We start from the raw sequence: 11,212 nt of genomic DNA, 5'->3' as shown, positions 1-11,212 counted from the left end.
ACTGACTGGAAGGGTGGAGATGTTGTATGTCTTGCTTTACAATATTCTACATATTTGTAGATGATGTGATAGACATGACTGCACCTGTGCATAGTTGAATGCTGTTGTAAATTCTAGAACGAAATGGGCAACCAGCTGGAATGAGAGAGCTGTCTAGATTGGAAGAACAGTTGTAGAGGCAGTGGTGTTGTTTCAGCAGAGAGCCTTTCAAATTATATTGGCTATCTGTGTGCATGAGTAAAGATGCATGTTCTCATTCTGGCTGTGTGTCATTTTATAACACACTAGAAAGACTTCTTCCATAATTATACTGTTATTTCTCCCATCTTTTAACATGAAATGACACTTTGTTAGATAGCTGTGTGTGTTGTGTCTGATTACTATTATAATCATTTCTAAAGGAAGTTCAAATGATAGAATGTATGTTAAATATGCAGAATGTATACAAAGGAAATTGTATGTACATCCTATGCAAAATAATGCATTAAATGCTATTATGGTTGAAATGTGGATAAATATCTGGCAAATGATAGAATGAATGAAGAAAATAACAGTTTGCACATTGCAGTTAGTAATAAGGGTAAATAAAAAATGTGGAGAGCAGAGAGCCTTGCAAGTGATACTTGATCATAGCAGATGGGAGAAATGACAGTAAGCGTGTTTTTCAGGTTATACAGGGTAAGTGGCAGTTACTCTGTTTATATGCATTTACAAGAGATGTAGATGTACTGTGCAGAAAATATTCATAACTGTAGTTTGTGTTCATGCATCTGGATGTGCATGAATCTGAAAAGTAGAAATGTTGGCGAGTTTACTAGTAGTTGCTGTAGATGCTTCGCAGTCACAGCTCAATTGCACTCAGAGTGATCAACAATACATCTAAAGTGCTGAACTGTGATGATGGAGTTAGATGTAGAGTTCTTGGATGTGATTTGTGGATGGTTGTGTGACTGCTTAACAGTAGCCAATGAGAGAATGGTGCAGAGAGAGAACTGGAAAGGGTAGAAGGGCTTCCCCAGTGTTACATGCTCCACGGAACTGCGGCTGTTCGCGGACAGGGCATGCCACATCTGGGGTTTCTGAGCAAATCCAGCCTGGAAAGGGGACTGTAGGGATTAGCCAATGAGGTGTTGAGGTTCTGCTTTGTATTGCGAGAGGCTGTGTGTAGTGAAGATGGCAAAGGTGGAGAAAGTCAGGGTGTTGGTGCTTGGAGATATGTTTGTGAATGGTTTGGAGCAGTATGCGAAATGTAGGAATGTGGCAAACAATTTTGATGTAAAAGGAGTGGAGGTGGTGTGGAGCATTGTGCCTGGTTTCAATTTGCAGGCAATGGTAGAAGTTTGTTAGGATATGGCTAGGGTTAACAGTCCACATGTGGTTGTCCTGCACTGTGGTGCTTTGCATTTGGGTTATGTCAGTGCCTCTACTTTGTTGGAAGATCTGAAAAACTTGGTTCAAGCAGTAATGAAACTACTTCCAAATGCCAAGGTCATTTTTTCTGGTTTGATACCAAGGGCAATATGGGACAATAGTTTTGTTCTTTGTCCTCTGCAACATGTTGCTAGATGTTTAATCAACTGAGGCATGTTTGCTTTTATGTCAAGAGCTGGCATTTTCTTTTGCAATAATGACAACATTGACTCTGGTAATGTTGATTACTTTAAAGAAGATGGCATGTCTTTATCTTTTATGGGGAATGCCATGCTGTTTTGGAACATAAGGATTGCTTTGGCAAAGCTAATGTTAAGATTTTTGGAGGAAAATAAGAAAAAGATACAAAAAAATACAAAATAAAAATTGTTTCTGAAGCATCTTAAAAAAAGGCTCTTTCAGAGCCAACCTTAAAGGGGAAATGAGGTACACTATTTATCTTTTTATTCCCCTCTCTCAGATATTTCGATTTGTCCGTGGATACCGCAGTTGTCCGCGGACAGCGCATAGTACATACAGGGATTTTGAGGTTGAGAGACATGCAAATGAGACTCAGCAGAGCAAGGGATTGGTCAATAGGGTTTACTGGGTGTGATGTGTAAGGAGAGACTTTGTCAGAAAGTATTTTCCCTGAGAGGAGAGCAGATAGCTATGGCTGTGTGTTTCAGAAAGCAGATTGTCTGGATTTTGTGAGATTTGTGGATAAATTGGTTGGAGGTGAATGCAGATCACTGTGGAGTGGCTGCACATCTTGGATTCCCTCATGTGGAAGTGCACTGGCATGGAGTGCGTGGAATGAAGTAGCTGGATTTGGTACCTCTTTGTGCTACTTCTGTGACACAGTGTCATCCAGACATTTTGATTATTCATTGTGGAGGGAACAGTTTAAGACATGTGTCTGGAATCTCTTTGCAATTTGGAATGAAAGAAGGACTTGGGAAAGTCATGTACATGTTTCCAAACTCCAGAGTAATTTTTTCCCATATTGTACGGGAATAAATGTGGCAGCGTTCTTCTATTGGTCCACAAATGAAAAAAGCGAGGCAGAATTTCAACAAGGCTCTCTGTGCCTTTTTGAGAGATGTTGGCATGTCATCTTTTCACAATGAAAATATTATGTTTCGTAGTACACACGTTTTTCACAGAGATGGAGTACATCTTACTTATGCTGGCAATCAGATTTTTCTGCGAAATATACAAATGCGTTTTTGGAATTACAGCAATCCAATTTGAAATAGGTGTTGACCATTTGAAGTTTCCGAATCACAAAAAAGCACCACAAAAAGGCTGTTTTCAGAGCATCCACTTCCTCCCAGAGAAACGTGTAATGGTTCTGATCGGGCAGCACCTCAAAAACATAGATAGCAGCCAACTGTCCACAGACTTTTAAAAAATGCACAGGGCCCTGCACTATTTATTTGCCACTTCTATTTTTAAACTGTGAAAGGCAGCTCTGAAAAGAGCTTTTTTGTTGTTTTATATTTTTTTGTTTTTTTTAAACACGACACACAAGGAAAGGAAGGGAAAGGAGGGTACGGAAGGGACACCAACCATGGGGATAAGAAAGGGAAGGTGGAGAGAGGAAGATGTAAGGTGGGCCATATTCAGGTAGGTAGCAGTCCTTCTCATACTCCCAGACTGCAGTCTCGAAAACACTTGAAAGGTTCTCCCCCCTGCAGAGTACTGCATCACAGGACATGCACAATACTGTGACCCTCGAAAGGTAAAGGTCAACAGCATCATGTATGGCCTGCGAGACAGCTGGAGGGATGCGCTGTCCCAGAGGAGTGTCTCCTGTGGTGGCAGGAGCGGAAACAGAGGATGCTGCAGGGGAAATCAACCTACTACGTTTATCGCAAGGTATAACCTTACAAACAGCCCCACCGTGGAGCGACCTTAAGTGTTGCTTCATTGAGGTAGTACAATAGCTGTACAAACACGGTTTGTCACGACTCAGCACCAACTGGCAATGAGTGCAACGCACCTTGTTTGCATGTAATTTTGGTACGCCATCAAGAGTGGTAAATAACCTCCACACCCAAGATTCACGATGAATGCTAGTAGTAGGGATTATCACTACCTCATCCTCTTCATCCTCTTCATCACTCTCCATCACTCTCCTTTGACTCCTCACACCTGTTCCCCTCTGGATGCCATCAGGACAGCTATTTCAAATCTTGAATCTCGAGTAGCAAAAGCAGTATCAATCTCCAGTAGTGCTAGAAAGACAGAATGAGCATCAGCTCTGGGGTGTGGCCTTTTATAGGGGTGCAGTTGCACGCTTCGAGAGCACCCAATGCTGTCTGCGGACACATCGAACACCAAGAAAAGGCTCAAAAAGTTCCAAAAAGTATGTAGATTGCCAGGGACATTGTCTGGGACATGTGCAACAGTGAACTTTTACAGGAAAATACCTTGGATTGCTCAAAAAAGCACTTTTTAAATGTTATGGGGTCTGGACAGTGTTCGCGAACAAGGACCCATGCTTAGTGTGGGCGCAGTCACATGATGCCGTCGCGGACACGTTCGCGAATGGGACGGCTGTCCATAGGACACCAAATGTGCGGGGTCGGTTGTGCGCATGCATGCAAGTGTTCCACGGACAGTGTTCAGGTCCGCAAACTAATTAAAAGTGTGACACATGTGCTGCACATAGTTCTAGACAGCTGCAATGTTCGTAGGACCCAGGAGTGTGATATGTATGTGCGCGGGTGTTCTACGGACCGTGTTCAGGTTCCAAACAAAATAAATGTGTGTCACAACTTTGCGGACAGGCAGACGTGCTATGTGTTCTACGGACATATTCATTCTGGTTGTGGACAATGCGAACAGGGAGAATGTTCTTAGAACACATTCATTTGCATAGTTATGAACATGCGGACGGCTTTGGTGTTCTGCGGACACCACCATTTTTACTATGGACAGTGCAACGAGGTATAGGGTACTTAAGACACCCCCATTTTGGTTAATTACGGACAGGCGGACATCTTTTGTGTCCTAAGGGCACCTCCATCTTGATTGCGGACAGTGCAAACAGGTATAGTGTCCTTAGGACACCCCCATTTTCCATTAACTACGGACATCCCGGACATCTTGTGTTTTCTAAGGACACTTCCATCTTGATTGCGGATAGTGCGAACTGGCATAGTGTACTTAGGACTCCCACATTTTGTTTAATTGTGGACATCCCGACACCTGCGCTGTCCACGGACACCCTAACTGACTTTTTTAAAAAAATAAGACACAGAGGAATATAGTAACAACACACATACTATTTTATTATTGTATAAAAATATAAAATGTATGAAAGAGGGGAGGGAGCAGAAACTGATACAACTACAGGGGAATTTGGGGATTGTACATGATGCATGGTAGGGGAGGAAGAGATTGAAGTCTCATCATAACATTTTTCTTGCTGGGGAGTTTTTGGGGATGGTTGGCTGGGACATGGAGAATGGGTACAGGTACATGTGGGACAGAGATATTTATGTTTTTCTTTTATATGGTCCTCCACAATGGCGCCTTTGGATTTGTGTATTCAGGCGGAGGTTTACTACTGGGCTGTAAATAATGCAGGTGGCGGGCCGTGGCCTTGGATGCTGCAGAGGGGACTACAAATCTTTGAAGCGGCTCCAGCCTAGTTGGGGGAGGTGGAGCAGCGCGGCGCGGGCCTCTGCTCTTTCGTCTGGCAGGCTTCACTGGGTGGGAGGGGGAATGGCCTTGCATAAACTCACAAAGGCATCTTCCTCGTGTGTTGCCGATTTGCGGTGAAAGCATCATAAACATTCAAATAACCTATAATACTAATTGAGTCATTTCAAGGCTCACATCTTAACATTGCTAATGCCTCTCGAATTTAGCCAGGCCGAGCACATTATTTGTACACTATGTTTTAACAACTACAACATTGTGTTATATGCATATACATTTGCAGTTAGTGAGGTAGTAGTGAGGTTGGTGGAGCACATAGAAAATGACTTGTCACCGTACATGACGATAGTGGCACATAAGGGGCTTGGACTTACATACATGGAGGGTGCATTCTCGCGTGTCCTTCACATGAGCCCTCAGTATGGTTGCATTTGTCTTTCTTTGCACTGTAGCAGCATTAGTTCGGTTGTGGCGCGGGACCGTGGGGTGTAAGCTTTTCAATGAGGCACATAACAAATAACCCCCGGGACACTTTTATTATTTGCACACAACTGCAGTGGTGGGGGTGCTTCATTGCTTATGCCATGTGAACATGTATTGTGCCATATCTGTACGTTTTACAAATTTTCTAATAAAAAAAAGGGGTCCGTGGAGAAAATGCACGTATTGCAAGTAGTTTTGGCATTAGTATTTGGGAACTTTTGCTTTTATTAAAGGACCATTTTTCAGTTCTCTTTCCACCCAGGCTCTGCTGGCCGGGTCATGCTGTCATGCTGGGAGCAGCAATACTCTGCGGAAGGTGAAATGTTACGGTGTTGGTATCTTACACTAACTCATGTCCGTCTCGTTCGTGGGAACGGGCTCACAGCGGATCTGCCAGGGAGCTGCGGCCACAGGGATAATTGAAACTCTCCAAAGGTGGGGGCCGCGCTACAGTGCGCCGAGCTCACACCATCTTTATTAGAAAAAATGGTTTCTGGGTCTAGCTAAATTCAATACGTTTGGGCAATGTCTTCAGCAGGTGAGCCATCCACCACCTGGGCCCTGGTGGTAAGGAGGGGACGCCCGATGAGTCATGGCCCTCACCTGGGGAGGGGATGTAGGCAAGGGGGGTCTTTTGGACCAATCCTCCCCTACAGCCTCTACTGCCCCCTTTTAGGTTGGGACATGCCTTATTTTCATATGGTCTCATCCCTTTTATAATGGCCTGGCAGACTGAAAAATGGTACTCTGGTGATTTGTCCAGAGCAAAACCAGTGATTCTATTAACTATTAACTATACTTTGTTTTCTGTTTGGCATATATCGTGGACACCAGTATCTTTAAAATGCAGTCCAATGCCTCAGTGTACTGCTAAAAACTGGCATCTGTCTATTTTCTTCATGTGGACAACTAGAGCACTGATTAAACATTGCATGGCTTTCTAACACATTGTTCTTAAACTGTTCTATAAAATGCACCCTTTCAACCCATTATTTTTTATAATTTATCATGGTAGCCCCCTTGAACACCTTACATTATTCAGTGACCCTTGGTAGTCCTACCCCTAGCATTACTTAATGCTACTTAATGCCCCTCCACTGACAATATTCGCATGGCAACACTGACTAGGAACCAAATGGTAGCCCCTTTCTCCTCTGGCACCGAAAGCTGCATCTGCTTCTGAATGGGTAGGACACAAAAGCGCCAACTGAATACATTCTAGGACAGTGCTACTGTTAAAATGAACAGTTAAAGCGCACCTATCAAACGCACAAATTCAAACTGTGGAAAAAGAGACGATGGGCTTCTGTTGAAAGGTCTCCAGACATCCTGTTGTGCTCCAGGCATTTGTTTATTTGGTGTGTTCCCTGTTAGTCACGTACACTTGTATGCTGTGTCTTACCTGCTCAAATTCCTTCAAAATGCATAGTAAATGATAGGCTCATGTGACACACTACTGTAATCACAGTCACTCCTTCACACATCATGACATTACCATTCATTTGCTGATCCTCATATTTATTTCCCTTCCCTACATGCTTAACCAGTGAACCATATGACATGTTGAACCATAGGACATGTAACCATTTCTAAACCATTACATCCTAACTCTGTCAGATGCCCTTACATTTTCATTCATTCATCTATCTTCAAAATCGTTCATTCATCCTCAGAGCCACATACCCATATTCATGTATCTACCCTCATAATCATTCATCCACAAATACTCCCACTCTTTCATTCAGCAATCCCCATATCAGTGTTTATTTATACACCACAGTACACTCTCTCTCCTTTCCCATTGACATGTGATATGATATGATATGGCATTTATAACGCGCCCCTACACAAGAGTTTCAAGGTGCGACGAGGCAACGGAGGGGAAACGGAGAGAAGACAGACATCGATCTTACTAGGGCAGGTGACATTGAGATTGCGCAAGTGCAGGAGGAAAGGGGAAGGGGCAGTGCAGTACATAGGATAACAGTAAAATAAATAAAGTCAATAAATAAAAGTGCAGACAGCTGGTGTCAAGTGCAGGGGTAAGAGCAGACTTCAGTGGTCAAGTGCTAGTAGAGGCTGAAGGGATACAGAAACAGTCCCAAGTGCAAGGGTTGCCAGGGGGCAGTGCAGGTGAGGAACTGGTGGGGAGGAGACCTGGGCCCGAGATCAGAGGGTAGCCAGGTAACCAGTGCCAATTCAGATTCAGCCAGGAGATCAGCAGGGGAGTGGAAGAGAGAAAGCAGAACCAAAGAGGAAGGTCTTGAGGTGTTTCCTGAACCTCAAGTTTCAGAGAGGCGGGGAGGCTGTTCCAGAGGGAGGCCCCAGCAGAAGAAAGAGACCTACGACAAACTCAATGTTTGGAGAAGCGACTGACCCTGGGGGAGTTGGAGGCGGATGAGCGAAGAGCTCGAGAAGGAAGATATTTAGGAAGAGAGAGTTGAAGGTATTGAGGTCCCAGGGCCCAGAAGGTCTTGTGGACAATGCAGAGATTTTTGAACATAATACTCACCACCACTGGGAGCCAGTGAAGAGATTTCAGTACTGGAGAGATACAATCCCTGGGCTTGAGGTCAAGGACAAGTCCCGCAATCCTGTTCTGGATGAGTTGCAGAGGGCGGAGAGTAGAGGCAGGCAAATTTAGAAAGAGGCTGTTGCACTAGTCCAGTATAGAGAGGACCAGAGCTCTGGAGACAGTGAGCTTCTGGGGGAGGGAGAGAAAAGGAAGAATACCTCTGAGGGGGTGCAGCTGGTAGTTGGACTTCTTAGAGACGTCACAGATGTGAGGAGATAAGGAAGTGTGGAGTCGAAGATGACCCTGAGGTTTTTAGCCTCACAGGTGGGAGCAGGAGGAGGGCCAAGAGAGGCTCACCAGAGAGTGACAGGAAAGGAGGGAGTGGGTGTGACAATGAGGAAAATCTCAGTCTTACTGGCATTGAGGCAGAGATCATTGGCGGCACACCACTCCTGGATAGCAGACAAACAGTCAGAGATGATAGAAGGAGAGGAGGCAGCGGAAGGGAGCCTAAAAATATATTGTCATCCACTTAGCACTGAAAGTTGGGGCAGAGAGCAACAATTCAGTGGGCAAGAAGTGCCAGTTATTGGTTGAACAACCGGGGAGAGAGGTTAGACCCCTGGGGAACACCACAGGCAGAGATAGAGGAGAGGAAGGACCCAAGTTGGAACTGGGAAAGTCGATCGGAGAGGAAGGAGATCAGCCAAGCCAGGGCCTTATCAGTGATACCCAGGTTATCACAGAGACTGTTGAGTAGGTTGGCATGGTTGACAGTGTCAAAGGCAGGTCTTCACAGATGTCCAGGAGAGAACTTTCGGCGCTGCTGGCAGCTCTGAAGCCAGACTGATGGCCATGGAGGCAACCAACAGATTCAGGGTGAACATTAAGCTGGGAGGTGGCCAGTTTTTCCAGGAGTTTGCCCAGAAAAGGAGTGATGGAGATTGGACGATAGTTACCTGGGCAGGCAGGCTTGTCAGAGGATTTCTTAAGAAGAGGGTGCACAAGGAGTGCTTCAGGGGTTAGGGGAAGACTCCAGTGGCAAAGGAGTGGTTGCAGATATCAGCCAGAGCAAGAACCCGGGTGTCAATGTGGTCCTTAATGGTTTGGAGTAACAGGGGCGAACCTGTTTTGATGAAACGTTCATAGATCAGACTTGTTTAGAAACCTTGTCAGAGGAGAACAGGGTAAAGGCAGAGAAGGAGGGAGGCTTGGATGTAGGCTCTCTTCTTGATGTGGACAGAGAGCCGGTATTGCCTTTGGAGCAGGTAACAGTCCAGTTTGTCAGAGGATGTACTGGAAGAACGCCATCTCCTCTCAGCCACCCTGCACTTGTGTTTAAGGGTCACAAGGTCTGAGTCATATCAAGAGTTGCACTTGGCTTGGGTTTCAAGCAGATCCTCATGACAGGGGAAAGAAGATCAAGAGTATCAGATATAGCAAAGTTATGTTATGTTATGTTATTTTGCATTTATAGAGCGCCTTATATACCATTGGTATGGTCTGAAGGCGCTGGTAGGTTGAACGCCCTTGGGAACCGAAGTTCAGATCAGTTGAGAGAGTATAGAAAGTCAAAGGTGCGTGTGAGCATCGGGTATGTGTGCAGCTGGTGTGGTATTCGTGTAATAGCTGCTTCTTAACGGTAGGTGTGGTGGTTGAGAGATCAGGAGAATGTGTTAGTTCGGGCAGGATTTATCCAGACCGAATGTGGCTGCGTTAGGCCTGAGGAAAACGCCTGGCTGGCTTGTGTAACCAGCAGTGTTTACTTAGAATGATGGGTAGTATGCGGCAGATGTTGGTATGAGAACAGTTATACTGAATGGTGTCATAGTATCTCTGTGTTCTAGTTGAATGGTGGTGTAAAGGGGAGAGTAAGCATGGTGGTGTGATATGATGGTTTGTGTTCTATCAACCGTTCACTGCATTTCAAACCATACTATATATGCATTCAGCAGCTCTACGTACTCATCCATTCTACGTAATCATCAATACTGCATCCAATCTGTGCTCGTACGTTCTACGTACTCCTCCGCTCTATGCAGCTTGTCCACTCTATTCAACACGTCTGTTCGACTCTAGGCACTCGTTCGACCCTAGGCACTCGTTCGACTCTAGGCACTTGTTCGCTCTAGGCACTTGTTCACTCTAGGCACTCGTTTGCTCTAGACACTTGTCCATTTTATGCCATCACACGCCTAATGCATTCATCTGTTTTGTTCATTCACCCCCTCTACGTACTCCGCCCCTCTACACACTGCGCCCCTCTACGCACTCTGCCCCTCTACGCACTCCGCCCCTCTATGCACTCCAAGTGGATCATGGAAAGGGCTATGTCAGGATGCGAGTCAGCCAGAGGAGGAGGGGGTGAGAAGGTAGCGGCGAAAGCCTCAACTGACACACTCTTCATGGGACGGATGACCGAGAAGGTAGGTGGAAGTGCAGGAGTTGGCTTGGCCTGAGGGGTAGGAAAGGAGAAGGTCTGAAGAGATCAGAACATCTGTGCAGAGTGAGTCGGGCCCAAAGTAAGAATAGGGAGAGAAGGAGAGAGTCAAAGATGTCGCAAAAGAGTCCAGTGGAAGGACAGGAAGCGCCAGGTGGATGTTGAAGTCTCCAAGAAGGAGGAGTTCCTCCAGGAGGCTTCAGATGTCAGAGGAATGTTTGACAGCTGAGCAAGAGTTCAGAGTGGCATTATGGAGAAGGTTGCCATCCTTGAAATACTTTTTGGAAGGGGTACAAATCAGAGGTATGCCCTATGGAGGTGTAGAAGCAGCACGAGGGGCGGCATAAGAGGAAGGAGGAGAGGGCAAGGTAGCCGAGGAGGAGACAGCAGGGCGAGGCAAGGACGCTGTGGAGGGAAGAGAGGGGACAGCAGGAGAAGAAAGGAAATTGATGAGGTGCAGGAATCGTCTATTAATGAGGAGAAGGTTGACTTGAGGGCCTTTGACCAAGACGGTACCATTCAAGTAAACATTAATGATGATGTTAGAGGAGTGGAAGGAGGCCAAAAGGACCTCCCACTGGGTGCCACCATTTTGGAAAAGGAAGAGAATGGAGAAAGCACAGAGACCATATGTAGAGTCCATAGATCAGGTTAGGGAACAACAAAGAGGATGTCAGTGAAAGTTTGCCTGG

The sequence above is a fragment of the Ambystoma mexicanum genome, chromosome 1p (assembly GCF_040938575.1).
Source record: "Ambystoma mexicanum isolate Mex_15411 chromosome 1p, UKY_AmexF1_1, whole genome shotgun sequence".
In the NCBI taxonomy this organism is placed as follows: domain Eukaryota; kingdom Metazoa; phylum Chordata; class Amphibia; order Caudata; family Ambystomatidae; genus Ambystoma; species Ambystoma mexicanum.
Note: the sequence above shows the minus strand (reverse complement) of the source record.